Raw genomic sequence first — 13,929 nt, 5'->3', positions numbered from 1 at the left:
TAGGATCATGAAACTTCATGGGTAGATTGATCATGACTCGCAGATGACCCCTATTGATTATGAGGTCACTAGGTCAAAGGTCAAGGTCACGGTGACCCGAAATAGTAAAATGATTTTCGGATGATAACTCAAGAACGCTTTTGCCTAGGATCATGACACTTCATAGGTACATTGATCGTGACTCGCAGATGACCCCTATTGATTTTCAGGTCACTAGGTCAAAGGTCAAGGTCACAGTGACAAAAAACGTATTCACACAATGGCTGCCACTACAACGGACAGCCCATAAGGGGGGCATGCATGTTTTACAAACAGCCCTTGTTCCTCTTTGCTGAAGGTGTATGTTTAATGATAAGCATGGGTGTGATTTTTTTCATGGCTTTGCATCTATCTGATTGACTCAGGGGTCCTGACAAAGTAGGGTAAACATTTGCCTGCAACAATACCATATCTATATATTATCCAAGTTTAATACACATATTTAAATAAAACTTTACAAATGGGACTTGCTCTGTGAAAAGGGGGTTTAATGTATGTGCGTAAAGTGTCGTCCCAGATTAGCCTGTGCAGTCGTCCTTCACTGGATTTTTGCTAAGAAGAGACTTTCTTTTAAGGCAAAATACCATAAAAGCGGAAAGTGGCATTCATTAAACCCTCTTTTCACAGAGCATGTCCCATATCTGTTCAGGGCCTTAAGTCACTGACCAGTATCTATGCCCCGTAATGTACTTTGAAAAGTCAAGATAAGGTTTGCTTTCAAGTTGAAATTGAGGTTAAAGATTGCATGCAACAAGTACAGTACAGCCAAAGCGGAACAAACGTATTTCGTGATCCGCGGCGGCAAGGCGAAACGAGTCGATGCCGCGTCAGTCGTTGAAGCCGCGTCAGTATGCGGCGGCAAGTCGCATTTTTCCGCGAAACTTCGCATCTGTCCGCCGAGGCATGCCGCGGTCCGCGACATGATGCCGAGTCGATGCGATCATGAATATATTTTTTTTTAATTATTAGTTACGTGTAGTTAACAAATTTTGAAAGAACAATTATAATAATAATTAAAATCATAATAAATTTATTGTGCGCGGATTGTATTAGCATATACATGTAAGCATAGTTAATGTGTCTGGCCAATTATTAAGTTTGTTTCCCGCCCGTAGCGTATGTATTTCACACATAAACAAGGTCACGTAATTATGTTTTCGCACATACAAGTGGTCAAGGCTCCAGCATATGGTGGATTTATAAATTAATTGCATGTTGATTCCGCTATTATATTTTAGCTGAGAAAATTAGCAGTTTGAAGCCACATCAATAATCAAGACGGTGACGACATATTTGTAGTTTTGTTAATTATCAGCTTATAATAACTATTGTTTGAATATGCGTATATAAACACGTTTTATTTTGTTCATATTATACAGTTAATATCGCTACTAATTACCCGATAATCCCGTATATTCCAGTTTTAAAGCAAATGCTGGTAAATATTTACGATACACAAACATTCTCGATATTTCCTTAAGTATCAAATACATTTTGGCATTTGTTACTATTTATAGAGATGATGAAATAACGTCTAATCGGGGCGTTTTTTTTCTCCACTGAACACGCGATTTACGCCTGACGTGATGTTCATGTATTTATACAACACAAAATACACCCAAACTTTCCAAACGACGTTCTACATGTCTGCATAATTTTCGCGCGCTTTTTATGAAACAAAGGATATTTTAGCACTGTTTATTTGACGCTAGATTTTGCCAAAGGACGCGTTAGCATTAAAATTCGGAAGTGTGTTTCGGATTACAAATTTAATAATGATAATCGAACGAAACATAAACAGTTGCGCGTAATTAATTCTACGCTACACATACATGTATGTACATGTAGGTGGATATCTTTTCACTCGATCCGCCGCGTACGTATGCGGCGGATTTACTCCGCGAAAGTACGCGAGGTTAATACAGACTCGGCGTCGTTGCGCGGATCGATGCCGAGTGCCACGGCGATACGCCGCGTGAACACACGATTCGGCCGCCGCGGACTAATAATCTGGCCGTGGCGTAGCCGCGGATTATGTTTGTGCCGCTTTGGCTGTACTGTATATGTCTCTGTAACTTCTATCTATATTCAAATAAAACTTCACACATGTATTAATTTTGTGATCATCATGTGAGGACACCTTCCAAAGCCAGTAAATCTGAGGTATAATTTAACAGAATTATGTCCCTTATTGTTCTTTTTGTACTTGGGCAATTTAAGTTACTGTTTGCATAAAATAACTTTTTCTTTAGCTGGCATATAGCCCTAGCCAGATGGAACATTTGGGGCCATGAGTTGTGTCAGATCAAAGTAACTTTTGCTAAAAATGGATAAAAAAGATAGCACCAAAAGTTGTGTATTCATTAGAAATTTTACCTCAAATGATGAGGCTTATTACAATTTACATCTATTATTTTGGTATTTTAAACCTCTTTTATATTTTGAGCTGGATTTCAATAAAAGCCAAGCACTTATTTAGAGATTCTTTACATGAAACATTTTTCCAGAGTAGACTCGGTACTAGTACTCGGTGTATTCAGGAAAGATTCTTTGATTGCTTCTAGAGAAGGGATTGAGGCTAAAATCGTTCAATCCGAAGGCTGGAACCATATCCACTCTTTCACTGCAATGACCGTCTGTCTGGTTTGAACGTAAAACACAAAAATAAACATGGTAAAACAAAGCAACTAAAATACTTTAACATTAGGTTTAGTTAAAAGAAAAAAAATCAATCTCACACATAATTTGACCAAATAATAATGTATTTTATTTTTATAGAAAATTATAAATGTATGTTATTGGGTATACAAATGATTAACCTCTGTGTGAGACATTATATTCTATTTTGTCTTTTTTTTGTTTTAAAAGCTTACAGTGTATAAAAATGACATCAACAAGTTGTTTCAAAGGAAGGATACATAAAGTTGCCACTCATATAAATTAATTCATCATCAATTCCATTAACACTCTACAATAAAATATCACAAGAGTGCTGTATTAAATTTTCTTCATTTCCTACATTGCATCCCCATGATGAGTGGCCTTATTGCAATGTTGCATGTTGACCGTGTATAAAAACACCCAGATCCATTAGCTGACAAAATGAGATTTCAGAAACTGGGTATTGCTGAGAAGTTATGTAAGCAATCAACTGGTACTTTTATAACATGACAATGTGGAATTATACTTCCGTAATGGTGTATTTTCAATTTTGATGCAAATGATAAATGGAAACCATTTATATCAATGAGACGGTTTTTTAACGTATTATTTCATGGACACATTGTTTACATTATAAACATATTAAAACCTTGTGATTATTGACATGTATTCTGCCATTATATATTGAAATAAATTAATCAATCAATCAATCAATCAAACAAAACTGAACAAACAAAAAAGAATTCAAAGTAATGTGAAAAGGCTTTTGGACTCTGTCTAACACATCCCCTATGAAAGTACTCTGTGCATGGCCTTTCTCTAAAGGTGCATGCTGGCGTCTGTCGTTTTAAAGTTGGCTTTTGATCAAGTATCTGGTAACATGGAATGCATATGTACCAATCTAATAAAGCACTGTTTATAGTTTATACAAACATTGCACAATGTGGGACTGAATCACTTTTACATAGGTAATTTTTATGGCCCGGTAGGGTGGCATATAGCAGTTGAACTGTCTGTCAGTCTGTCCGTATGTCTGTCTGTCTGTCCGTCAGTCCGAAAACTTTAACTTAGGCCATAACTTTTGCAATATTGAAGATAGCAACTTGATATTTAGCATGCATGTGTATCTCATTAAGCTGCACATTTCGAGTGGTGAAAGGTCAAGGTCATCCTTCATGGTCTATTTTGTGAAAACTTTAAAAATCTTTTCGTCCATAACCAATCGGCCTACCCAGGCGAAATGAAGGCCATATGACCATGGTCTACCATGGTTAAACCATGGTCGACCATGGTCATATGACCATGGTAGACCACGTTTTGTTAAATGGCACCACGGTCTTTGACCATGGTCATCATGACCATGGTCAACCATGGTCAAATACCATGGTTGACCATGGTCAAATACCATGGTTGACCATGGTCAAATAACATGGTCGACCATGGTCAAAGACCGTGGTGCCATTTAACAAAACGTGGTTGACCATGGACTACCATGGTCATATGACCATGGTCGACCATGGTCATATGGCCTGTATTTCGCCTGGGCTTGCAGTCATTTACAGGCTATTTTAAACTTGAATAGGTCTTTACTTCTAGGTCCTTAAGTTTAACATGACATGCCCTTAACTCTTTTACATTCCATTCCAAATAATTTCCACACCAGTACAAGTTATATCAAATAAAATTTGATGCACACACTGGAAATACCAAATAACTGAAAATGCAATGTGAACAAGAGATGTGTTTGTCAGAAACAAAATGCCCCCTACTGCGCCGCTTTGATTTTTTATTTGACCTTGAAGGATGACCTTAACCTTTAACCACTCAAAATGTGCAGCTCCATGAGATACACATGCAAGCCAAATATCAAGTTGCTATGATCAATATTGCAAAAGTTATGACCATTTTTCGAAACCTTAACGCAAAGTGTGACAGAATTTCAGACAGACTGACAGTGCGATCACCTTCGGGGGCATGAAAACTTATTCACCAATACAACTTCTTCAACAGTTTGTAAACATGGTAAAAATTGTGAAGGTGCTGCTTACAAAAACAAAAAAAATAATATTATTCAATTCTGTTGAAGTTAAGTGAGTAAAAACAATGTACTTCATTAAAAAGGTCCTCAAACTGCTTTAGAGCTTGTTATCATTAAAATATGCAACAGATATTTAAAGGTGATACATAATAAATTATAAGCATTTTAATTAATAACAAAACATGCAATATTTTCATTTAAGATACAAGTTTATGATTGAAGATCACTAGCAACGCTCACACTGATAATCATGTCAAATACTCCCCTGCGAAATGTTGTTCTGCAGTTCACGAATAATTCGTGAACTGTTCATGAACTGTTCGTGAACCGAGTTCATGAATAGTTCACGAATAGTCAGTGAACAGAAAATGGGCCACGTCTGTGAAATGTTCTTGAAATTTTAGTTCGTGAACTGTTCATGAACACTATTGGCATGAAGTGTTCATGAAATATTCTTGAAACCTAATGGCATGAAGTGTTCATGAACTATTCTTGAACCCTTATGGCATGTAGTGTTCATGAACTTTTCATGAACACCAATGGTATGAAGTGTTCTTGAACAGGTCATGAACAACACAGTTCTTGAAAAGTTCTTTAGGGTTTTGCTGTTCATGAACAGTTCATGAACACTTTCCTTCCATTTTTCAATGGCCCATTTTCTGTTCACGGACTGTCAGTGAATAGTTCATGAACTATAATTCTTCATGAGTTCATGAACTGAGGTCTTACAAAGGTTATTATAAGTGTAAGCAAACATGAGAGACTACAAACAATGTCATCAGCCACAGACTGCCAGGCTTAGCACAAAGTCTAGTTTTCAAATTGTTTGTCAATGTCTTCAACACACTGCCATTTTCCTTTCTGGCGCATATTTGAGAATATTGAACACCATGCACTGTCTCTGGGTCCTTTCTGGTATGAGGTAAACTGTTCACATGTGCTCTAGGGAATAAAAATCTTAAAAAGGTCTATAGTAAAGAGTTATTTACATTCAAACTATTATAAAAGCGAATCTATAATCAATATATATTGGGTTCTGACAACAGGAAAAGGACTGAAATGTCTGGTTTTGTTAGGCTACTGCATGGTGATTGGTCTGATATTGTTCTGTAGGACATCTATCTGGGGTAAATTAAACAAGACAAAAGTAATATTTAAAATTCATATGTATTTCATAACATATTATATTGGCCCCAAAACTAAGATACTTCCCATAAGTGATTATTTTACATAATAACGAACAAATATGAATTTAATGTACAGTTACTTAGTGCAAGCCCAGACGTACCTTGAAGACAGAATACACTGCAGTCTGTTTGAAGCTTTTTCCAGCATTTGGTTGTGGATGCCCACTCAAGTTGAATTTTGCTATATGGGGGACATTCATCACCCTGAAATTGGTCTGTTCATTACAATAAGTTACATAAAAAACTTAATTTATAAGCATCTGCATTGCATATGTTATGATTATCATAGCAGAATACTATTTATTGTAGTATTTGATTTCTTTCTATTTTAAAGAAAACTAACCACATTTGTTCTGGAAGCGAATTATTTCCGTTAAATATCTATTTTATTTGGCATGGCAGTTATTTTATTAGATAATGAAGAGTTTGTACCACTTTAAAGCTTGTTTCATTATTGAACATAATGATATATATTTTGGAGACTGTTGCACTGTGTACCACAAATAAATACATAATTTCCAGTAAACTGTTACATTACAGACTTATGGTACGAAGTCCACAGGGTACGAACTCCTTAAAGATAATTCCATTTTATTCATATCTAAGTAAATGATATAGACACCTTTTAAATTATTCTAATCACATCAGTTTAAGAATTACTTAACTACCAACTTATCGCGCGGATTGTTTATCTAAATTTAAATTCCAAAGAACACAAGCAAAACTTCCAAACATAATGATAAATATGTAATACCACGAAAATATATGACTTATCATAGCAATAAAAATTTGCGAGTTTTACAACATGTTTCATCCTATACTTTACATAATATTCTTAAAGTGTTCACCTGTTTGTTTGTCACATTTTCCCCAGTAGAACAGCGTATAGTAAACTCTGCAGACCACAATATTTGTTGACAAGAACGAATCACTGAACACGTTTAAATAAAAGAACGCCGTAAGGTCACTTCCGGTGTAGACCGGCATTTTCTGTCATCTATTTTGCGACTTGTCAAAATGTCGATCCGTGATATAAACGGGCGTTTCCAGTAAGTTAAAGTGAAATAAACAGTAATTTAGACAACGACTACACTTCCGGAGTTTATATAAACGCAGAGAAACAATGTCTAGAGAAGAACGTATCCAGTGATCATAGTTTGAAGGCTAATTCAGTAATTGAACTTTGTGTTTTGTTGGAGAAGTTACGGTTTTGAAAGACTGTGTTTAAGAGAAAGATTGATATAATTGTAATTGTTGATCATATTTATGTGACTGGAGTTAATGATAAAAGTCAACTATTGTACGGAAGTGCTGATAAATACAAAGAAAACTATTAGTGAAAATACTGTCGCAGTCGCCGGATTGTCCAATTCGGACGCTGATTGACAATTCAGATGGAAATGTAGGTTTATCACTGATTTATGCGATTTTTAATGTATATCCCATTTTTCAATTAATAAATTAAATGTAGCATAAATGGTCAGTTTCGTATCCATTAGGAATAATACATGTATTTGGTATTAAATTTGGATGAAGAATGTTGTTTTCCCTTATTTATTAATCCAGTTTGAAAGTGTTCATCATATAAAATACTAGTAATGACATGCATTGTCACGAATGCCTGAATTAATAAAAGCAATGACACTTACACACTATGGATTATATCACACTTACTATTAAACACGTCAGTTGATACTCCTATACAAGTGCTTGTTTATTTGACCTCGGTTTAGACTACAATTGTTTTGTTAAATATTAAACATGAAGAAAATGTCAATTAAAGTAAACTGTAGATGTCATTTCTTTCCAGAAAAAAGGCAAGGTGAGGAGGGAATTATCGGGGGCAGTAACTGTGTAAAACCGTCGAAAAGGCATGTCAGTAGTTCAGGATACTTCATGGCATAAACTGGGTTTCGGCAGTCTAAAATGTAAGTTAATTGTAACAAACACTTCATTTGAAGCAATAGATTGTCACTGAAGCAAAACTTTACATTTAATTTTATTAAAACAATTTAGGAATATATGTCTGTCTGACCGTCTGTCTGTCAGTTTATTTTTAACTTTTAAACTTGTTAAGATATCAACTCCAAACTTCATGCATAAATAGTGCACACACATTACTACATAAATACAATAGCTGCATTTTATATGGATTTAATTCCCCTGTTCAGTTTTCCTCGTTTTACTGTCCAAGTTAGTTGTCGGGGTGATATTTAGTTCTCCTTCAGCAATGGTTCTAGTTTTATTATAAAGTCAAATAATTTATTTCAGAACACACATTCTTGATGTCCAAGCAAAAGTATGGAGGGCAGATAGTGAAGTAGGTCATGTCTCATCGAATCTGTGAAACATATCTGTGAAACGTGCCAGTGGCGGCAAAGAAACCAGACCGGCCAGGTTGCACGTGCACATGACTGTCCACAAATTGAGGAGTGCAAAAACAATTTTCTTTTGCTAAAATGTTTTACTTTATATAATGTTTTTGCATAAATTTTTGTTAGGCGTGCACTTTAGCCGTCACATCTTTTATTGACCCAAACTTGTTTTTAATGACCGACAGAAAAATGTTATACAGCCTTCGGTCAAGTAATCTTCATGTCGATAGATGGACTTCAGTATGTGGCTTGTATGCCAAACTTGAAAGGTCACAGTATTTTCAAGTAGTGTGTGCCATTTTCAGGACCATCATGGTCCCCTAGTTGGAAAGTCGAAGAATAATTAACATTATTGCATATTTTATGTAAATGAACATTTAACACCATGGGAATACTGAAATGAAAATAAAAGTAACTTTGCCGATCAGGGTCCATGTTAAAATTTACCATGGCCAACTATTTTCTGTCTTTTGTCACCATTGCCGACCATGGTTAACCATGGTCAACCACGGTCCATGTTTTTTGTGACCATGGTCAACCATGGTCTGTCTTTAGTCACCATTGCCAACCATGGTTAACCATGGTCGACCATGGTCACCATTGCCGACCATGGTCTATGTTTTTTTGTGACCATGGTCGACCATGTTCCTGATCATGTTCCACAACGGTTTTTGATGGTTGACAATCAAATACCATGGTCAACCATCAAAAACCATGGTCTACCATGGTCATCGTTTCGCCTGGGTAGGGCTATCAAATTTGGTATGTAGAGACATCTAATAGTCTTCTACCAAATTTGTACAAATTATGCCCCTGGGGTCAAATTTGACCCTGCCCCGAGGGTCACAAAATTGAACATATGCTTATATAAGGTCTATTTTGTGAAAACTTTACAAATCTTCTCGTCCATAACCATTGGGACTAGGGCTACCAAATTTGGTATGTAGTGGCATCTTATAGTCCTATACCAAGTTTGTTCAAATTATGCGCCTGGGGTCAAGTTTGACCCTGCCCTGAGGGTCACAAAATTGAACATATGCTTATATAAGGCCTTTTTTGTGAAAACTTTAAAAATCTTCTTGTCCATAACCGTTTGGCATAGGGCTACCAAATTTGGTATGTAGTGACATGTAATAATTCTCTTCTTAGTTTGTTCAAATTATGCCCCTGGAGTCAAATTTGAAACTGCCCTGAGGGTCACAAAATTGAATATATGCTTATAAAGTGCTTATTTTGTGAAAACTTAAAAAATCTTCTTGTCCATATCTATTGGGCCTAGGCTACCAAATTTGTTATGTAGTGACATCTTATAGTCTTCTACCAAGTTTGTTCAAATTATGCCCCTTGGGTCAAGTTTGACCCTGCCCAGAGGGTCACAAAATTGACCATATGCTTATATAAGGTTTATTGTGGGAAAACTTTAATAATCTTCTTGTCTTTTCCATAACTGTATGGCATAGGGCTACCAAATTTGGTATGTAGTGACATGTAATAGTTCTCTTCTTAGTTTGTTCAAATTTTGCCCCTGGGGTCAAATTTGAATCTGCCCAGGGGGTCACAAAATTGAATATATGCTTATAAAGGGCTTATTTTGTGAAAACTTTAAAAATCTTCTTGTCCATAATTATAACCATTCGGCATAGGGCTACCAAATTTGGTATGTAGTGACATCTTATAGTCCTCTACTAAGTTTGTTCAAACTATGCCCCTGGGTTCAAATTTGACCCTGCTCTGGGGGTCACAAAATTGAACATACGCTTATATAGAGCCTATTTTGTGAAAACTTAAAAAATCTCCTTGTCCATAAACATTTGGTCTAGGGCTACCAAATTTGGTATGTAGTGACATCTTATAGTTTTTTACCAAGTTTGTTCAAATTATTCCCCTGCGGTCAAATTTGACCCTGCCCTTGGGGGGGGGGGGTCACAAAATTGAACAATTGCTTATATAAGGCCTATTGTGTGAAAACTTTAAAAATCTTCTTGTCCATAACCATCGGGCCTAGGGCTTTCAAATTTGGTATGTAGTGACATCTCATAGTCCTCTACCAAATTTGTTCAAACTTTATCCCTGGGGTCAAATTTTACCCTGCCCCGGGGGCTATTTTGTGAAAACTTCAAAAATCTTCTTGTCCATAACCATCCGGCCTAGGGCTATCAAATTTGTTATGTAGTGACATCTAATAGTCCTCTACCAAATTTGTTCAAATTTTATCCCTAGGGTCAAATTTGACCCTGCCCCGGGGTCACAAAATTGAACATATGCTTATATAATGCCTATTTTGTGAAAACTTGTCCATAACCATTAGGCCTAGGGCTTCACAATTTTGTATGTAGTGACATTGTAAAGTCCTCTACTTAGTTTGTTAAAATTATGCCATCTAATAAACTTCTACCAAATGTGTTCAAATAATGCCTCTGGGGTCATCTTTGACCCTCAGCTGCAGGGTTATAAAGCGACTATTTTGTGGAATCTTTTAAAATCTTCTTGTTGAAAGCCATGCGGACTAATGGCTACCAAATTTGGTATGCAGTAACATCGTTTAGTCCTCTACCAAGTTTGTTCAAATTATGCCCTTTGGGTCAAATTTGACCCTGACCTGCGTGTCACAAAATTGAACATTATATATGCTTATATCTTGCTTATTTTGTGAAAACTTTGAAAATATTCTTGTCCTTAACTCTAGGACCTAGGGCTACCACATTTTGTATGTAGTGAGATATAGTAGTCCTCTACAAAGTTTGCACATATTATGCCCCTGGGGTTAAATTTGAACCAGCCCAGGGGGTCACAAAAGTGTACATGTGCATAAATAGGGCCTATATTTAAGTATTTGCATATTCCAAGAATAGCCTTTTTTCTGCATTGGAGCGATACAGTGCCATCATGGCCCTCTTGTTTTATGCATCTATTGACAGTAACCTCATGCTTTCAGAAACAAGAGTTTTCAAAGAATTAGCTGCTGATATTTCTGCATTGATTGTACAATGTACGATTCATTCTTATCATCTGATATTATGACCGCAAATACATATTTTAAGTTGAATATCAGTAGTGGTTATGTAATGTATGTAAAGCTACAGCTGAAACTTTATAATATAAACAATTAATGTAAACATGCTAAGTAGCTAGATTGTCAACTTTTTACCAATTGACCAGTCGCCAAATACGCCACCAAGTTTTTTTTCCATAAAACGCTTAATCCATTACTCTGACAGTCTTTGTTTGTCGGACCATGTGGCCGCAATAAACAAAATCTAATTAATTATTACGTGAGTTTGATTGACAGCTGGCGAGTGGTCAATTAATTTCGTTGACTTTAACTGTGAAGCAAGGTTTGCAACCAACCACACAAAATTACACTTCAACACCGTTATTTCGAAGTTGTCGGGACCATTAAAAAACTTTGGATTAACGATAATTCGAAATAAACATTTGACAGAAGACTTCTTTGATTTCTTAAAAATAAAACGTTGTGGAATTCGCATGGTTCGGTTACACGCTTACTTAAAAACGTAAACTAGTCAGCTAGCAATATATTTCTACTTGTAACAAATGTGGAATAAAACGATTCTTTTTCTTGTTTTTATTTTTCTCTAATTACAGAACATATAAAATAAAACGAATAGCACACATTTTCAAACATACATACATATGCATACATTTTCGGAAATGAATTGACCTTTTTTTAAATAATACGCGATGTCTCTCTGAACACCGGCGTTCGCGCAGACGACAAAGGTGAAATTATCGGCTTTTGACGCGCCACAACAAAGGTGTGAAATTACGCTCAGTATTTTGCAGTTTTGACTTCGGATTAAAGATTGATAATTAGGTGCGAATTATAGTGTTGGGACCGACAGAATCACTTCAAATTAACGATTTCTTCGGTTTAACGAAGTTCGGATTAACAATGACATTTTACATTAAACAAACAAGAATCAAAATCGGGACCAGAAAAATACTTCAAATTAACGGTTACTTCGGATTATCGGTGTTCGAAATAACGATGTTGAAGTGTACAGCTTTATAATCCCCAATTATATAAAAATATCTGTTATCTGTAATAGCGTTTTCTTGTGTAACTGATCAAATGGGTCTTAGATCAGCAAAAACCTTTAATAATATGATCCCTGACACAAATCATTGGGATTATATATTTTTTCACTTTCTCAAAATGCATTTAAATAACTCAACTGTCAAATATGACGTGCAAAAACACAGATATAAACTTTTTTTTCATTTTCTCTTAAATGTTTTAATTGCTATTCAAACTTCTTCCTCATTCACACCTACCGTTATCTGCTTTTCGGTATGTCGACAACAGCCCTTTCAGCCTGCAAGATAATAGAGTTCAGTATTCTGGGAAAACAAACATGGTGTCTGTTATAAATATTTAGGATTGCACAATTATTTTGTTGCAAATTAGCAGCCAGAAAAGTATTGTATCAATGTGTAACTTGTTAAAAGTAACTCAGTCTTACCAATTTGCATGATCTGAGATAAAGCGGTCATCAAAATATTATGTTGAAATGAAATGGTCATCTATTGTTGTTACAATCCACTGTGACCGTGACCTTTCACTTGTTCATCTCAAAATTGACTTGCATCATCCTTTCATCCCTTTTTTAACCATCATACAAATTGGCAAAATCAGCACACCGAATTCCATTGCACTGTGGGATACCAACTGCACAATCTGTGAAATCATTTCCAGCCAATTTGCACATTGGTATAATTTTAGTGATCAGAACAGACCCTTGGGTATTCCACTACTTTGCTTCAACAGTTGTCAGGAAGTGTGAAGGAACTGGCAGATTGATTATCTTATGCATCATGCTCTGAATAAATAAAAACTTCATGAGCATTTGCTGATGCCTCAAAAATAAGATTACAATAGGGATATTAGCCCATTGCATGCTGGGAAATTTGTCGTCTGCTAAAATGTTGTCTGCTGAATTTGTGAAATTAGCATTTTCTTCATTTTTTTTCTTAGAAAACTATCAGAATAGCAAACAGTTTGGATCCTGATGAGACGCCACGTTCTGTGGCGTCTCATCTGGATCCAAACTGTTTGCAAAGGCCTTCAAAATTTGGTTCCAGCAATGAAATAGTTAAGTAATCTTCTGTGATATTCCTTCATGTTATTTATCCCCACTGTCGGTACTTAGCAGCAAAGCTCAGGTTTATTTAAAGATTTAAGCATTAGCAATTGCTAAGTTGGAGATGTTCTTAAAAGGTTGTTGTTCTTATGTTAAAATAAATAGCACTCCATCAAAATGCATATTGTGAGTTTATATAAAAACAAAGTTCATAATTGTTCTGTTCTTGTTTCATAATGTTGCAATTACATAATTAAGGAATTTTATCTGCCAAAAAAAGTCCACCATCATGTAAAAACAAAATCCATAATGAAAACCAATATCTTGAATATAATACTAATGAATAATTGGGAAATAACATCATATGGACTTTAAAGTTTGTATTTGTCTCACAAAACTTGTTTCTTTAATGTTCTACATTCATAAAAATATGCACACTTGCTTTGTTTTTAAAGCATTTTTACTGCTAAAGAAGTAGTCATTCTTCTCGCTTTGATGTTGTATTTCTTATTACCCTTTTTACAGCA

At 35.6% G+C, this 13,929-nt stretch overlaps 1 protein-coding gene and 2 long non-coding RNA genes across 4 annotated transcripts in view; 2 read left to right on the top strand and 1 right to left on the bottom strand.

Moving 5' to 3' along the window:
- Nucleotides 1–13,929, top strand: part of LOC127867377 (uncharacterized) — a 186,051-nt gene that overhangs the window by 92,042 nt on the left and 80,080 nt on the right. The window lies entirely within an intron of this gene.
- Nucleotides 4,889–6,123, bottom strand: LOC127867403 (uncharacterized). The gene is made up of 2 exons (XR_008043486.1): nt 6,027–6,123; nt 4,889–5,680 (listed from the first exon to the last, which is right to left on the bottom strand). It is a non-coding gene; the product is annotated as an uncharacterized LOC127867403 (long non-coding RNA).
- LOC127867399 (uncharacterized) lies at nt 6,943–8,722 on the top strand. The gene is made up of 3 exons (XR_008043480.1): nt 6,943–7,327; nt 7,736–7,853; nt 8,197–8,722. It is a non-coding gene; the product is annotated as an uncharacterized LOC127867399 (long non-coding RNA).

This window comes from Dreissena polymorpha, chromosome 2 (assembly GCF_020536995.1).
Source record: "Dreissena polymorpha isolate Duluth1 chromosome 2, UMN_Dpol_1.0, whole genome shotgun sequence".
NCBI lineage: Eukaryota > Metazoa > Mollusca > Bivalvia > Myida > Dreissenidae > Dreissena > Dreissena polymorpha.
The sequence above is the reverse complement of the archived record's forward strand: the minus strand, read 5'-3'. Positions and strand labels throughout refer to the sequence as shown.